This window comes from Chrysochloris asiatica, unplaced genomic scaffold (assembly GCF_000296735.1).
Source record: "Chrysochloris asiatica unplaced genomic scaffold, ChrAsi1.0 scaffold00022, whole genome shotgun sequence".
In the NCBI taxonomy this organism is placed as follows: domain Eukaryota; kingdom Metazoa; phylum Chordata; class Mammalia; order Afrosoricida; family Chrysochloridae; genus Chrysochloris; species Chrysochloris asiatica.
This window is the reverse complement of record NW_006408540.1, coordinates 7,389,836-7,405,497: the sequence shown is the minus strand read 5'-3', so window position 1 is coordinate 7,405,497 and position 15,662 is coordinate 7,389,836.

Below are 15,662 nucleotides of genomic sequence, written 5' to 3'. Positions count from 1 at the left end.
CTTATTTCATGATCATCTTTTAAGTTTGATTTCATCATTCATCTCTATGCTAATGCATACCTGTAATGTCTTTTCTAAAATGTATTTGAGCTGCAGTGTTGGCAGTTCAAACTCACCAGCTGCTCCTTGAAAAACCTATACGGAGTTGCTATGAGTTGCAACCAACTTGACAGCACATTATAACAACAATAACATTGTTAAGCATAAAATTGATGAAACCTATATTATTATTATACTATTCTAAAACCTCTTGAAAATAACAGAATTTAATAAATATTTGAAAATTGATATTTCTTTTTGTTAGAAATTTACCATACTTTATAATATGTAGATGTCATGGTTAGATTTTAATTTGTGAGTATGATCTCTAGCAAGCCATAAAGAATGGAAATCATCTGTTATAAAATACTTATAATGCTCATAAAAATACCAAGTAATGTTATTATATAAATAAGTAAAATAATTAATTTTGTTCTCTGAAGTCCTTAAGTTTAAGAAGAAACGTCAAAATCTATTATTATATTTGTAGAACAGAAAGAACGATATTATCAATATTCAACTGTAGTCATTATCAGCCACTAAAACCAAAACAAAGTTCAGTAGTAAAACTCAAGATTCATGGAATATCACAAGACATTTTGTTATTTTGTTATAATTTTAGCAACCATTTCTAAATGAGTTTCATAAACCAAATTGCTGACATTTTCTCTCTTAGAATATATTTGAGTACCACCTGAGCCTTTATATTCTTGGAAAGATGTGTGTTTTGTTTGGCAAAACAGACGTAAGTTTAAATTTGAATGCGTTGGTTGAAATGCTATTACAGCATTCTTAAATAATACTAAAGTTTGAAGTTGTTAGCGTTTTCCTACTAAAATCAGCTTTTGACTTTGGTAAGTTTTTCACTAACAGCATTTATTGTCTTACTTGATTAAGAATGCACAAAAATTAGTAAATGATACACTTGTTGCAGTCAAGATTGAATGTCATTTTTAAGCATTTAATTTATAAAAATGGTTAGTTTTCAATAGAGAAATTTTATAATCAAAAGATCTCTTAGTATATTAAACTTTAGACTACCATAAAGATTGATTTCCTAATAAAATAAGTAATAATCTATTTTATGTATATTAAAAAGTACCAAGAAAAAAAGTAAACAAAAAAGTAGTCTAAGAAATATTGCCTGAAGTGGAATGAACATTTGAGTATTTTGATAGAAAAGCTTGCAATATCTAATTGCCTATTTCAATGTGTGTGAAAGTTCCTAGTTATTTATGAATATTTGAAGTTATTTTCTTCATTCCTTGTTAATTGCTTGTGACAGCCAAGAGTTAAAATATGGGTATTCTATTATATAATGTAGGAGAACAGCTGCAACACAGTCTGCTTCTGCTGATGCTCTTGACAATGTGTCTCCTAATGGCCTAAAAACAGCTTCTCCAGGCATGGCTGTTACTTCACACTTTCAGGCTCCAACAATTGGCCTACTAAAATATTCAAGTGCTACACTGAGGAAAATCCATGGCATCCATTGCAAAGAGATAGCAATGCAAAATTTACAGGGAAGACAGAAAAACAAAACAAAATACTGACAGCCATGATTGTCTTGGTTTCTTGAGAACACAACCAAAAAAATTAAGCTCTTAAAGTTTCATCAATTCCAATTACATGTAAAAGTGTTCTGCAAGACCATTCAAGGAACAATATAAAATACAGAAAGCAAAAGACATATAACAAAGCTAATTGTTTAAAAAGGATTGTTTTTAAGTGCCCTTGAGTCATTTCTGATTCACAGCGGCTCTGTATAGGGTTTCTGGGGCTGGAAATATTTTTAGGAGCAGAAGCCTCAGATTTCTCCTCTGAATTGGCTGTTGGACTCAAACAGCCGAACTTCTGGTTCTAAGTACATTGTTTATCCTACAGAGCCACAGCAGTCCCCAAAGTAAACTCTTGTAATTATGGATGCTCATGGCAGAAAAGGACTCCCAGTATGGCCCTGTAAGATCAGTACTGGACTTCAAACCATAAGATTAGCAATTCAAACCCACCAGCTGCTCCTTGGAAACTCTATACAAGGTGGCCATGAGTCAGAACTGACACGATGGCACTTAACAACAATAACAGTCTATGGAAATAAATTCTCTGGGGGAATGATAGTAGCTATCAGCTTTAGTCATTTTAACCTGGTAAAACTGTTCATCTAATTTAGGAAAACATGCTGCCTGTAAAATAGGGTCCCTTTTTATTAGAACTGACATGAGAACAACAAGGTGCTCTCTAACTCCATAGTTCATTCCCCTTAAATGTCCTGTAATTCTAGTGGTAAAAAGTTGTTAGATCATTAATGAAAGTATATATAAATGATAAAATAATGGGAAGAAAATGTAAAGATGCATCTCTGTATTCATCTACTCTACATTGTAATTAAAGGAAAAAGATATTGAATCAAAAGATTTTACGGTTAACATTTTTATACAAAAATACTATCACTCCTAATTGATAATCTGTTAAAACCTGCTGCCAGATACATTCGTAAAGATGTCTCAGGACAGAAAACATTTGCCCAATTACCTGAACAAATTTCTCAGCTCCAAAGAGAAAGTAAAAGGCACTCTTGTATACTCAAATAAAAATGCATAAAATGTAAAACCAAAGAAATTAAATTAATGCAGAAATCTTTAAGTGAAAATGACTCCCCCAAAGTTATAAATATGCACAGAATAGTTGTTGTTGTTAAGTGCAGACTAATAGGTTCCAATTCATAGCGACCCTACATAGGGTTTTCAGGGAACAGATGTTTCCCACCCCTGCTTATAAGATACAGTAGAAGTTCTACTTAGAGTTTCTGAGACTAAATCTTTACAAGAGCCAGCAGCCTCATCTTTCTCCCACAGAACAGTTAGTTGGTGGGTTTGAACCACCAACCTTGTGGTTCACAGTATGGCTGTAGGATCAGCACAGGACTGTGAACCATAAAGGTGTTCTTCATATAATCCAGCCTTTATTAATTTAGCACAAAGATTGATTAAGTGTGCTGAAAGGATACAACCTTGCCACACATCTTTCCTGATATTAAATCGTTTCTTATCCCTTATTCTTTCCAGTGATTATCTCATGGCCTCTGTTCAAGTTTTTCATAATCACAATTACGTTTTCTGGAATTCTTAGTCTTCAAATGTTATCCATAGTTTGTATGATCCACCCAGTGTAATATTGTTAACACATAAAAAGAAATAGAATATTGATAAAAGATAGAGCACCATTGAATCTTGTATACATTATGCCTAGTGAACTAAGCAAGACAAAAATGCCTTATATTGTATGACTGACTCCATTTATGTAACATGCTCAGAGTGGGAAAATCTATAGAGACAGAATATGTATTAGTGTTTGTCTAAGACTGATGGAGAAGTTGAGAAAATTGTGGGTAATGAAAATGTTTGCAATTTAATGCTAACTGCACAAGTTTGTGAGGCTAGGATTATAATATATCACAGAATGAAAGAATATGGCTAGAAGGCCCAGATTAAGTAATTAACTGCACTGCAGTGTGCATAAAAATTCTTTGTTTTGTTCATTTATAAAATATAAAATGTAAATGGGTTAGTGCAATTCTGGTCATATATATGTTAGTTGTAATATGCTAGATACAAATATGAGTTTGTAATTGTCTTTATTTAGGGATGATATATGATTTAAGATACATACAGGTGTGAAGTACACTTGATCTGGAAAGTTAAGGTTTTTTTGTCAACTTAATTGAGCCTGGATTCTTGGTAGTTTAGCAGTTAAAATGTAGTGATTCTCCATAATGAAATTTAATCTACTCTAACCACCTTTGTGATGAGATCTGCTATGAGTAGCCAATCAATTGAAAGGAAGTTTCTTCAGGGGTAAGGCCTGCTGACCCTGGGAGTTATCAGCAGTGTGTTAGCTTACCTTCTGACTTTGGTTTCATTTGCTTCTGCAGCTAGAAGCCAATTATCTGACTTTTCAATCATCCAGTAGACTTTACAAGCACCCACAGTCAGATATCTGACCCGCAGACTTAAAAATTGCCCTTTTCTACAACTATGTGTGAACCGTTACCTTGATATAAAACTCTCCCTATGAATATAAAAGTTTCACTTGTTTTGGTTCTCTAGAGAACCCAGCTTTAGACAGTCTGCTAACCAAAAGGTGAGTGGTTAAAATCTACCAGATACTTCATGGGAAACAGATGAGGCTGCTTGCTCCCGTAAAGACTGACACTCTCAGAAACCCTGAAGAAGACTTCTACTCTATCCTATAGAGCAGGGTTGTTAAATGTTGTCATGATTCAATGTCCAGATGCTGTTAAATGCCGTTAAGTCCCATTCAACTCATGATGATATTGCATAGGGTTTTCAAGAAATACTAGTGAGTATGAACCACCAACCTTGCGGTTCAAATCAAACTTTCGAGTGCTTATCCTATGGTGCCACACCAGGCTTTCTGAAAATTCGTTTGGTCTGGCCCTGCCAAGGCAACCACAGTTACAGCCATCACATTTGTTTGTTGTTACAGCCATTGAGTCGGTACTAGCTCATAGACATCCTATCCTAGCCATCACATTAAGGGTGACTGACTTAAATGTTTGACTGAATAAAACAGGCTATTTTTTAAGTTGATAATATTGTATGCCCTGAGAATGATGTTATAAATTTTGACAAAAAAAAGATTGTGCACCCCTGATATAGAGTCTGGTTTGAATGGACTAAAAGGTAGTGGGTTTGGGTTTAGGTTTATTGTATTTTGAGGTCAACTTTTTAAGGTACAATTTATGTAAAATGGTATACATTTTTTTAAGTGGAAGATTCAACAAAATTTTACAAAGTTATTCACCACTAAAACCAAATTAAAATGGTGTATCTTTTTTGAAGTACATAATACTTCTATCACTCTAAAAGGGGTCCTGGTGTGGTGCTGTAAAATAAGCCCTGGACTTGTAACAACAATGTTGTCAGTTCAAAACCACTAGCTGCTTTCTGTAAACCCTGTACAGGGTTGCCTATACATGGCTATATGGGTTTGAATCTATTCTACAGTATTTAACAACAACCTTCCAGATTATTCTCATGTTTCATTGTGGTCAATCTTATACATGCTCAACGCAATGTAATAGTTGAGAATTTGGTGTGGTGCTGTGGGTTGATGCTCCAGACAGCAAAGCCGTTTAAACTGCAAGGTCCCCTGTCTGAACTCACCAGGTGCTCCTTGGAAATCCTATGCAGGGTCGCTATGGGTCGGAACCGACTCCACAACACTTCACAACAACAACAATAGTTTAGTTTATCCCCAAATCATTAATTGACAGTTAGTGTTCGCTCAGTGATGACTTGAAGTCCTGGTGTGGCACTGCAGGTAAATGCGCTGGACAGCAAAATCAACTTAAACTGCAGGGTTGGTGGTTCAAGCTCACCAGCCGCTCCTCAGAAACCCTATATAGGATCACTATGAGTCAGAGCCAACTCAATGGCACTTAACAACAAAGCAATGTCTCATCCTTTTCCTCTCCTTTGCACCCCTGGTAACCACTAATAAAATTTGTCTCCATATATTTTCCTTTTCTTAATATTTGACATCAATGATCTCATACAATAATTGTCCTGTCACCTCTTCGTGTGGCTTATGATTGAGTAAAAATGCTTATTAATATTTTTGAATACTAAAACTTTGTCAAATAAAGGTAATACAAATATTTTTCCTAGTTAATAGCTTGATTTCTCAATTTGTAATTGTCCTTTGAAGAATATAATTGATTGCTCAATTTTATTGAAATCCAATTCAATTACTTTGAAAAGCAGATTGCGTGTGTGCTATCTAATAAATATTTATCAATCCGAGGACACAGATCGTATATTTTCTTTTAGGATTTTTATACATTTAGCTTTTAGGTTTATGGAGTTAATCTTAGTGTATGATGATATTTGAAGGTTTTTTGTTTGTTTATTTTTAATCTTTAAAGGCATCTAGTGTTCTAACACAATATGGTCAAAATATTTGTCCCTTGCCCTCAGAAACCCTGTACAGGGTCGCTATGGGTCGGAACCGACTCAACGGCACTTAACAACAACAACAACAACCCTTACATTATGTTGTCACTTTTTTCAAAATCAATTCACAAATATATCCACAGATATTTAGTGGTTACAAATTGGGCTGTGAACCGCAAGGTGAGTAGTTGGAAACTATCAGCTGTTCCGTGGGAGGAAAATGAGGCTTTCTGCCCCCATAAAGATTTACAGCCTCAGAAACCCTGCACAGGGTTGTTATTAGTGGGAACCGAGTACACGGCACATAACAGCAACAACAACATATTTGAACTTAATTTTGTTTCTGGATTCTGTTCTGTTTTGTTGATCCATAGGTTTATTTTATGCTAATATCTCACAGTCTTGAATACTACATGGACTGTGTTGTTGTTGTTGTTAAATATCCTCAAGTCGGTTCCGACGCATAGCGATCCTGTATAGGATTTCCGAGGAGTGGTTAATGCGCTTGAACCGCCGACCTATTATAGTTCTCCAACTTGGATATTTTTTTCCAAAATCCTCCTCGCTATTTTATATAAATTTTGCAATAAGCTTGTCACTTTCTACAAAATTCTACAGGGATAATATTGGTATTGCATTGAATGTATGAATCGTTTAGTTCAGAATTAGCATTTTTTAATGCTGAGTTTTCTAATCTATGAAAATGACATTTCTCCATTTCTTTAATTCCTTTGAACTACACTGTGTGTGTTTGTGTGCGCATTGCGTTAAATTTTATCATAATTGCTACTTTTTCCTCCTTTATCTGAATGCTTATTTTTTAAAGGACTGATATTATTCCTTCAAGATTGATTGAATTTTCCTAGTTATAGAAATGGATTTACACCATTTGAACCTATGTTTTTCTTTGAATTAAATTTTTGAGAACAAGTTTCGTTTCTTATATTCCTTATATATTTTAGGATCATAGCTTCCTTAAAACTCTTGTACATATCATTAGCAACTTTGTAAAGGCATTTAAATAACTGTCACTTTTCTTCGTATATGCTGATTCATTTTCCTTCCTGTTTTGACTCATAGGGAATCTGATTCTTCAGATATTTTGTTATTTATCATTGGATGTAAAATATTGAAAAATAATTATTTGAGTGTCAGGGTTTAGCTATAGTTCTTTAAAGAATGAATCTGTTAATCTAATATATAAATAATTTTGGCTTACATTCTTAAGGGAATTAAGATGTCACACTGTAGGATGAACACTGCTAACCATAAGGTCTGTTGTTCAAATTCACCAGCTGCTTCTTGGAAACCCTATACGTGGTCTCCTTAAATTAACAATGACTCAGGAAGCTCTGGTAGCGTAGTGGTTACGGATCAGGCTGCTAACCTCAGGATCAGCAGTTTGAAACTACTAGTTGTTCCGTGGGAGAAAGATGAGGTTTTCTGCTCCCATAAAGATTTACAGACTCGGAAACCCTGTGCAGGGTCACTATGAATCAGAATCAACTCCACAGCACATAACCACCACCACCACCACCAAGGGCACTTAACAACAATGACAACCTTCATCAGGCATACTTTAACCATTGTTAGGTCAGATCTAGATCATTTATCTAATGCTAGTTTATTTATAAACTAAAATACATATTCCTGGAATCTTTACTAAATGTGTTGGATGTTTAATGTGATCTCTTCACTCTGGCTAATCAGAACTCAAGTGTATGTAAGTATTGTGGAAGCAATGGAAATATTTATGAGTCTACCTTCAATTGTCCAGTAGTTTTTTGCTCAGCCTTGTGAAGTTTTATTGCATCTATTAGCAATTTAATATTCATCAGAAGAGTTAAAGGAACTTCTATACATATTATTGGATTTCTTTGAATATATTTGGTATTCATTGTCTTACCTTACAAATTATGGCTATTGATGTCTCTGCAAATTCTTACCATTATCATGCTATCTTTGCTTAGCTTGTGCATTTTTCAGCTCACTTCATTTGCTTATTCTAGTTGTTTATAGTAGGAAAGCATATCTGGGAGCTTCTATTCCAACATGTCCAAAGAAAGAAATCATCACTCAAGTGCTTGGGCCTTTACCTTTTTACTTAAATAAATTAAATAAAATCATTTAAATGAATTTTCTAAAGGTTGGTGGTATTATTTTCAAAATATTTAGTTATCATTAAACAAACACTGATGAATGAAATGCAAAAATATTTCTACTTTTAGAAAAATCTTGAAAAAATTACAATGTATGAGGAAACTGAAAGAGCTAGGAAATATTTTAGAACTCAAATTGTATAAAAGCATAATTTTGAAATTCAGTTATTTCCCTTTGCCATATCCCAAGTTCCGGAAATAATTTTCTGGTGAGATCTAATTTTTGACTAAAAATATTTCCATTCATTTCTGGATGGAATGCAATTTATGGCATATAAATTTGTCAATATGTTCAGTTTAATTATAAATAGACAATTTATTTAATAAATTTTATCTTACCAAAATAATTATTTGAAAAATTGCAATGATTGCAATGAAAATAAGATAGTATGAAAATAATTAGATTGGAATATTTAAACATTTTATTATGGAAAATGTGCATGTTTTATATTTGATAGATTTTGCTCTCTGTTTACCAAACACCTCAGCACCTGTGCAGACAGGTCTTTCTTAATTAAAAATATTCTATTTTATAAAAATATATAAACAAGTCAAAACACTAAAATTCTAAAGATAACTTTGAAAAATGCAGCCAAATTTAAGGGAAAAAAAGAGTATATTTAAAAAGACCAATGACAGAATTAGAGACATGTACTGTTATACTGAAAAGAAATGAATGTTGTTATTGTCAGGTGCCACCAAGTTGGTACAGACTCATAACTACCTTATGCACAGCAGAACGAAACACTACCTGATCCTGGGTCAACCTCACTACTGTTGCTACGCTTGAGTCCATCGATGTTGCCATCTGGCCAATCCATTTTGTTGAGGTCCCTCCTCTTTTTCTCTGACCTTCCACTTTACCAAAATGATATTCTTCTTAAGGGACTTGTCCCTCCGGACAATATGCTCAAAGTACGACAGACGAAGTTTGGTCTCCAAGGAGCACTCCATCTTGGCCTCCAAGGAGTACTCTGGCTGCACTTCTTAAAAAAATTAATCTATTGGTTCTTTTGGCAGCCCATGGCACTTTCAATATTCTCCTCTAACACCATAATTCAAATGTGTCAATTCCTCTACGGTCTTCCTTATTCACTGTCCAGCTTTCACATGCATATGAGGTTATTGAAAATACCATGGCTTAGGTCAGGCGCACATTAGTCCTTAAGCTGATATCTTTGCTCTTCAACACTTTAAAAAGGTCTTATGCAGCAGATTTGCCTAATGAAATATGTCGTTTGATTTCTTAACTGCTGCTTCCGTGAGTGTTGATTGTTGATCCAAAAAGAATGATGTCCTTGACAACGTCAATTTTTTCTCTGTTGATAAGAATGTTGTTTATTGGTTCAGTGGTGAGGATTTTTGTTTTCTTTATATTTAAATGCAATCCATACCGAAGGCTGTACTCTTTGATCTTCATCATTAAATGGTTTAAGTCATATTCACTTTCAGCAAGCAATTTGTTCATCTGCATATCCCAGGTTGTCAATGAGTCTTCCTTCAATCCTGATTCCATGTTTTTCTTCATATAACACAGTTTCTCGGATTATTTGTTTAGCATACAGGTTGAATAAGTATGGTGAAAGAAAAAAAAAAAACCTTGTCACACACCATTCTTAATTTTCAACCATTCAGTGTTCCCATGCTCAGTTCAAACAACTGCCCCTTGGCCAGGTACAGATTCCTCATGAGCACAATTTAGCATTCCAGAATACTCATACTTCACAGTTTTGTCCACAGCCTGTCATGATCCACACAATTGAACTGTCATGATCCACACAATCGAAAGCCTTTGTGTAGTCAATAAAGCACAGGTAAACATCTTTCTGATATTCTCTGTTTCAGCCAAGATACATCAGACATCAACAATGATATCCCTCATTCCACGGCTTCTTCTGAATCTGACTCGAATCTCTGGAAGTTCTCTGTCAATGTATGCTTGCAGCCATTTCTGTATTATCTTTAGTAAAACTTTACTCTCATGGGATATCAAAGAGATTGTCCGATGATTACCATATTCCATTGGGTCACCTCTCTTTGGAATGGGAACAAATATGGATCTCTTCCAATGAGTTGGCCAGAATGTTGTCTTCCAAATTTCTTGACAGAAATGGGTTAGTGCCTCCTGGGCTGCCTCACTTTCTTGAAATATTTCAATTTTTATTCCATTAATTCCTGGCGCCTTGTTCTTTGCCAATTCCTTCAATGCACTTTGGACTTCCTCATTCTGTATCATTGGCTCTTGATCATATGCTACTTCTTGAAATGTTTGACCATTAACCATTTCCTTTTGGTAGTGACTCTGTATATTCTTTCCATCTTCTCTTGATGCTTTCTGCATCATTCAATAATTTGCCCAGAGAATCTTTCAATAACAAAAATCAAGGCTTGAATTTTTTCTTCAGTTCCCCAAGCTTGAGAAATGCTGAGTGTGTTCTTCCTTTTTGGTTTTTTGATTCCAGGTCTTTGAACATTTTGTTGTAATATTTGGCTTCATTTTCTTGACCTGATCATTGAAATTTTGTGCTCAGCTCTTGTACCTCTTCATTTCTTCCATTTGCTTTAGTATCTCTATGCTGGAGAGCACATTTCAGTGTCTCTTCTGACATCCATTATCAGCTTTTCCTGTTTTCTTGTCTTCTTAATGACTTTTTGCTTCCTTCATGTATGATGTTCTTGATGTCATCCCACAACTCTTTTGGTCTTTAGTGTTTAATGTATCAAATCTGTTCTCCAGATGATCTCTAAATTCAGGTGGGATATATTCAAGGTAATATTTTGGTTCTTGTGGACTTGTTTTAATTTTCTTAAGCTTCAGTTTAAATTTGTGTATGAGTAATTGATGGTCTGTTCCACAGTCTGATTTAGATATGTGTTCCGATTTTCAATGGATATTTCCAGCTGTTTCTCTTCCTTTTGAGCTGTACCCTATCACCAAATGAAGGTCCTGCGGGCTTTTCTCCCACAGTCTTTACTTCATTTGAGTCATCACTGTCAACTATACTTTGAGGAGGCAGCTCTTCCCCAGTCACATTTTGAGTGCCTTCCAACCTGAGGGGTTCATTTCCTGGCACTATATATGGCAGTGTTTTTCTGCTACTCATAAAGTTTTAAGTGACTAAATATTCAAAAGTAGTTCATCACTTCTTCCTCCTAGTTGATCTTGTCTGGAAGCTCATCTGAAACCTGTCTACCATAGATGAACCTGATGGAATTTAAAATATCATTGGCATAGCTTTTAGAATCATAGCAACTCACAAGCCACCACAGTACGACAAACTGATAGCTAAATGGTGGTAAGAAATGAATAGACTGTATGAAAATATACTGAGAATAACTAAACTCTTACTAGTATTTATTAAGCTTTATTTACTGAAGTTAAATTTCAATAAAATACTAAATATAATGCTTAATAGCATAATGATACTTAACATGCATATACCCATGCAACAACTTAGCAGGTTATGATAAGTAAATACTTCCATCATCTCATAAAATGTCCTTGTACTCTGTCCAGTCAATAACAGCACTAATTCCCACAAGGCCTATTTTTCTAACACATATATCTAACAGAGTAATTTTGCCTCTTCTTTTTCTTCAGGAAAATGGGAACATACTATACACTGTTTTTCTGTCCAACTCTTTTTCGTTAGCATAATGACTTTTGGGGTTTATTTTTAGGTGAACACTTTTTTCCCCATCATATATGATTAAACTGCAGTGTGTTTAGCCATTCTTTTGTTAAAGTTTTCTTTCATTTCCAGTTTTTCAACATATATGAATAAAGTTGTTAAGCACATTGTTGCAATAATCTTTCTGTGGCAAAAGAACTAATGTCTTAAATATATCCCTAGGAATGGTATTGCTACAGCTTAAATTCAATATATTCTTAATTTTATAAAAAGATACTTCCAGGAAGTTTGTAACATATTGCACTCACATTGTGGGTGGTTGTGTGTCATTGAGTCAGTTCTGACTCATAGTGACTCTATGGAGGGTTTCCATAAATGTAATTTCATTGTTAGCAGACCAATATTTATCCAACAGTGCCACCAAAATGCTGTCTGGAAGATCAACTGGTAAAATCGAACTATTGACCTTGCAGTTAGCAGCCCAACTTGTAACCTGCCATGCTACTAGGTTCCCTAACAATATATAAAAAGCTCAGGTTCTGCATACTTTTGGTTAACATTTTGTACTTTTAGTATTTAAAGAGTCAATGATAAAAAGTTATAAAATTAGACTTTAAAAATTGCAGCAGATACTACTATGAATATGAAATGCAGGTTAGTCTGTAATAAAATGCTTTGAGTACATATTTCAAAGGAATGTTTCTAGGAAATATATATCTTACGTATCAATGAAAAGAAAATCAATAATCTGACAGTTAAGTGGAGGCAATGACCCAGCACTAGAAGCCACGGAACTGTGACTCTGGAGGGAGAGGTGTGACCAATTTCTCATCTTTCATTTTTCACATAACTTTCCTCTTCACTCAAATCGCACCCTCACTACTCAACCCATATGTCTTCAGGCGGGCAGGAGCACACCCCCAAAAGGGTCTAGCATTGCACCCACAGTTTCTAACAGCACAGAGAAGAAATCATAGCCTGCTTCTTATCATGTCTGACTCTGGGACCCAGCCACAAAGTTGACCTGAGTTGGACCCTTTATCCCTGCCAACAAAGCAAAGGCCACAGGACAGCCAATCACAATTCTATTTTTGTTTTTGATTGATGGCTTCTGTCTCTGCTTTTATATTGTTTCTGTGTTTGGTCCTTTTGGCCTCACTCTTTTCCCAGGGGTTGGAGCATTCTGCCCCTACCTTACCCAAGAAGAGACAGCAATTGTGCTCATATAACCAAGCTACAAAAATACTCTGTACTACCCCACCATCTGTACAAGAGGCAATCCAAGATTCTAGGCATTGCACATGAAAAAGGAAGTCTATCTCCAGATCATATCAACCAGGAGATGCCCACTAAGCTTAAAATAAAGAATTATGCATCTATTTAAGCATTAAAGACCCACATAACTACTGAAAATGTTCAAGAAAACACAATTAAAGATCTCAGCACATGTCCCAAAACAGAAAAAAGTAACTGAGATTAATGAGCTGGAAGCAGACATAGACTTTCCAGTAGAAGAGCAGACTCTGGATCTGTCTGAGAAGGAATTCAGAAGAATGATATGAAAACAAATTCAAATGCTCCGAAAGGGGGTGGAGGAAAATAAAGAAGAAGTCAGGAAAGCACTACAGGAGCAATCAAACAATATAAATATGGTATTGGTAACAATCCTAAACTTGTGAAAAGAAGTCCAGATGATTAATAATAAAATATTAGAAATGGAGAATAACATTGAAAGTGCAAAGGAGTAGAATGGAAGAGATGGAAGCCAGAACCAGAGAGCTGGAAGACAATTCTCTCAATACTGCCAAGATAGAAGATCAAGCAGAAAAAAAGATTTAAAAAAATCTGAAGACAGTCTAAGATTCATGCTGGATAAAATGAGGCAGAATAACTTAAGAATTATTGGCATTCCAGAACAGGAAGAATCACAGAAGTCCACAGAAGACATAGTTGAAGAGCTTCTGGAAGAAAATTTTCCTAACATCCTGAAGGATGAGAAGATAAACATTCAAGAATATGAATGAATCCCAGGAAGGACAGACCCCAAAAGAAAATCACCAAGACATATCATAATCAAGCTCTCCAAAATCAAAGACAAGGAGAGAATCTCAAAGGCAAGCAAATCAGATTAAGCTCTTTACCAGTCAGAAAAACTCATGCAGGCAAGAAGGCAATGGGGAGATGTATATAAAACCCTAAAAGAAAATAAAGAAAAAACTGCGAAGAATCGTCTATCCAACAAAACTGTCAAACAAATATGATGGTGCAATCAAAACATTCCAGAGTAAACAGAAACTAAGAGTTTTGTCAAAGCCAATCCAGCACTTCAAAACATCCTAAAGGGAGTTCTTTGGAATGAAAACCAGAAGTACAGGCAACAACCACAGATTGACAGATATGGCAACACCACCTGGAACTCAGTCGACAGATAGCAGAGTTCAGAACAGACCAAAATTACAGCAATGAATTCAGAGGACCTATGACACCAACCAATGATCAAAACATTAGCAATGTCAAAGAAGGGAAAAATATAGGAACAGAGATCCAGGTTGTAAGGAGGTCAAGTACATTGCAGGATACAATAGGTTGTCTTAAACGCAGGGAAAACTTAATATACTATAGGGTAACCTCAAAGAAAATAATACTTCACAATTTGCCATGAAAATGAAGATCAAAGCAGCACAAGGAAACATTAAAACTAAGAAGAAACCAACAAGAAATAGCACAAAAAAACATGAACTCAGCACAAGAAGCCATGCAGAACAAAGGAACAAACAGCACTACAAAAAAGTTAACATAATGACAGCAGTTAATCCATACCTATTGATAATTACACTGAATATCAATGGATTAAATGCACCAGAGAAGAGACAGAGAGTGGCTGAATGGATAAGAAAACAACACCCTTCAATATCCTGCCTGCAAGAGACACACCTTAACACAAAGACAAAAACAGAATAAAGGTTAAAGGATGGAAAAAATATACCAAGAGAACAGCAATAAAAACCAAGGAGGAGTGGCAATACTAATCTCTGATAAAATAAACTTTAAGGCAAAAACCAACATAAAAGATAAAGACAGACACTATACTATGATTAAAGGGTCAATTGAGCAAGATGATATAACCATAAGTAACATCTACGCTCCCAATGAAACAGCACCAAGATATACAAAGCAAACCCTACTAGAATTCAAGAAAGAAATAGCTAAATTTGCAATTATAGTGGGAGAGTTTAATACGCCACTTTTGAAAAGGAATAGAACAACCAAGGAAACTCGACAAAGGTACAGAGGAACTAAACAGCACAATCAACCAGCTTGACCTCATAGATGTGTACAGAGCATTCAAACCAACAACAGCACAATACATATTCTTTTCCAGTGCACAAACCAAGCCTCAATAAATTTAAAAACATCAAAATACTACAAAGGATCTTTTCAGACCACAATGTCATAAAATGAGAAATCAACAATAAGAAGACCAAGGAAATATAGTTTAATACATGCAGAATGAATAACACCCTGCTGAAGAGTGACTGGATAACAGAAGAAATTAAATGTGAATTCAGAATGTTCCTAGAAACAAACGAGAGTGAAAACACGACATACCAAACTCTTTGGGACATGGCAAAAGCGGTGCTGAGAGGACAACTTATTGCGATAAATGCACACATCCAAAAAGAAGAAAGAATCAAAATTAACACATTAACACAGCATCTACAACAATTAGAAACAGAACAACAGAGGGAGCCTATAGTCACCAAAAGAAAAGAAATAATAATGATTAGAGCAGAAATAAATGAGACAGAAAATAGAAAAACTATAGAAAGAATTATCAGGACAAGAAGCTGGTTCTT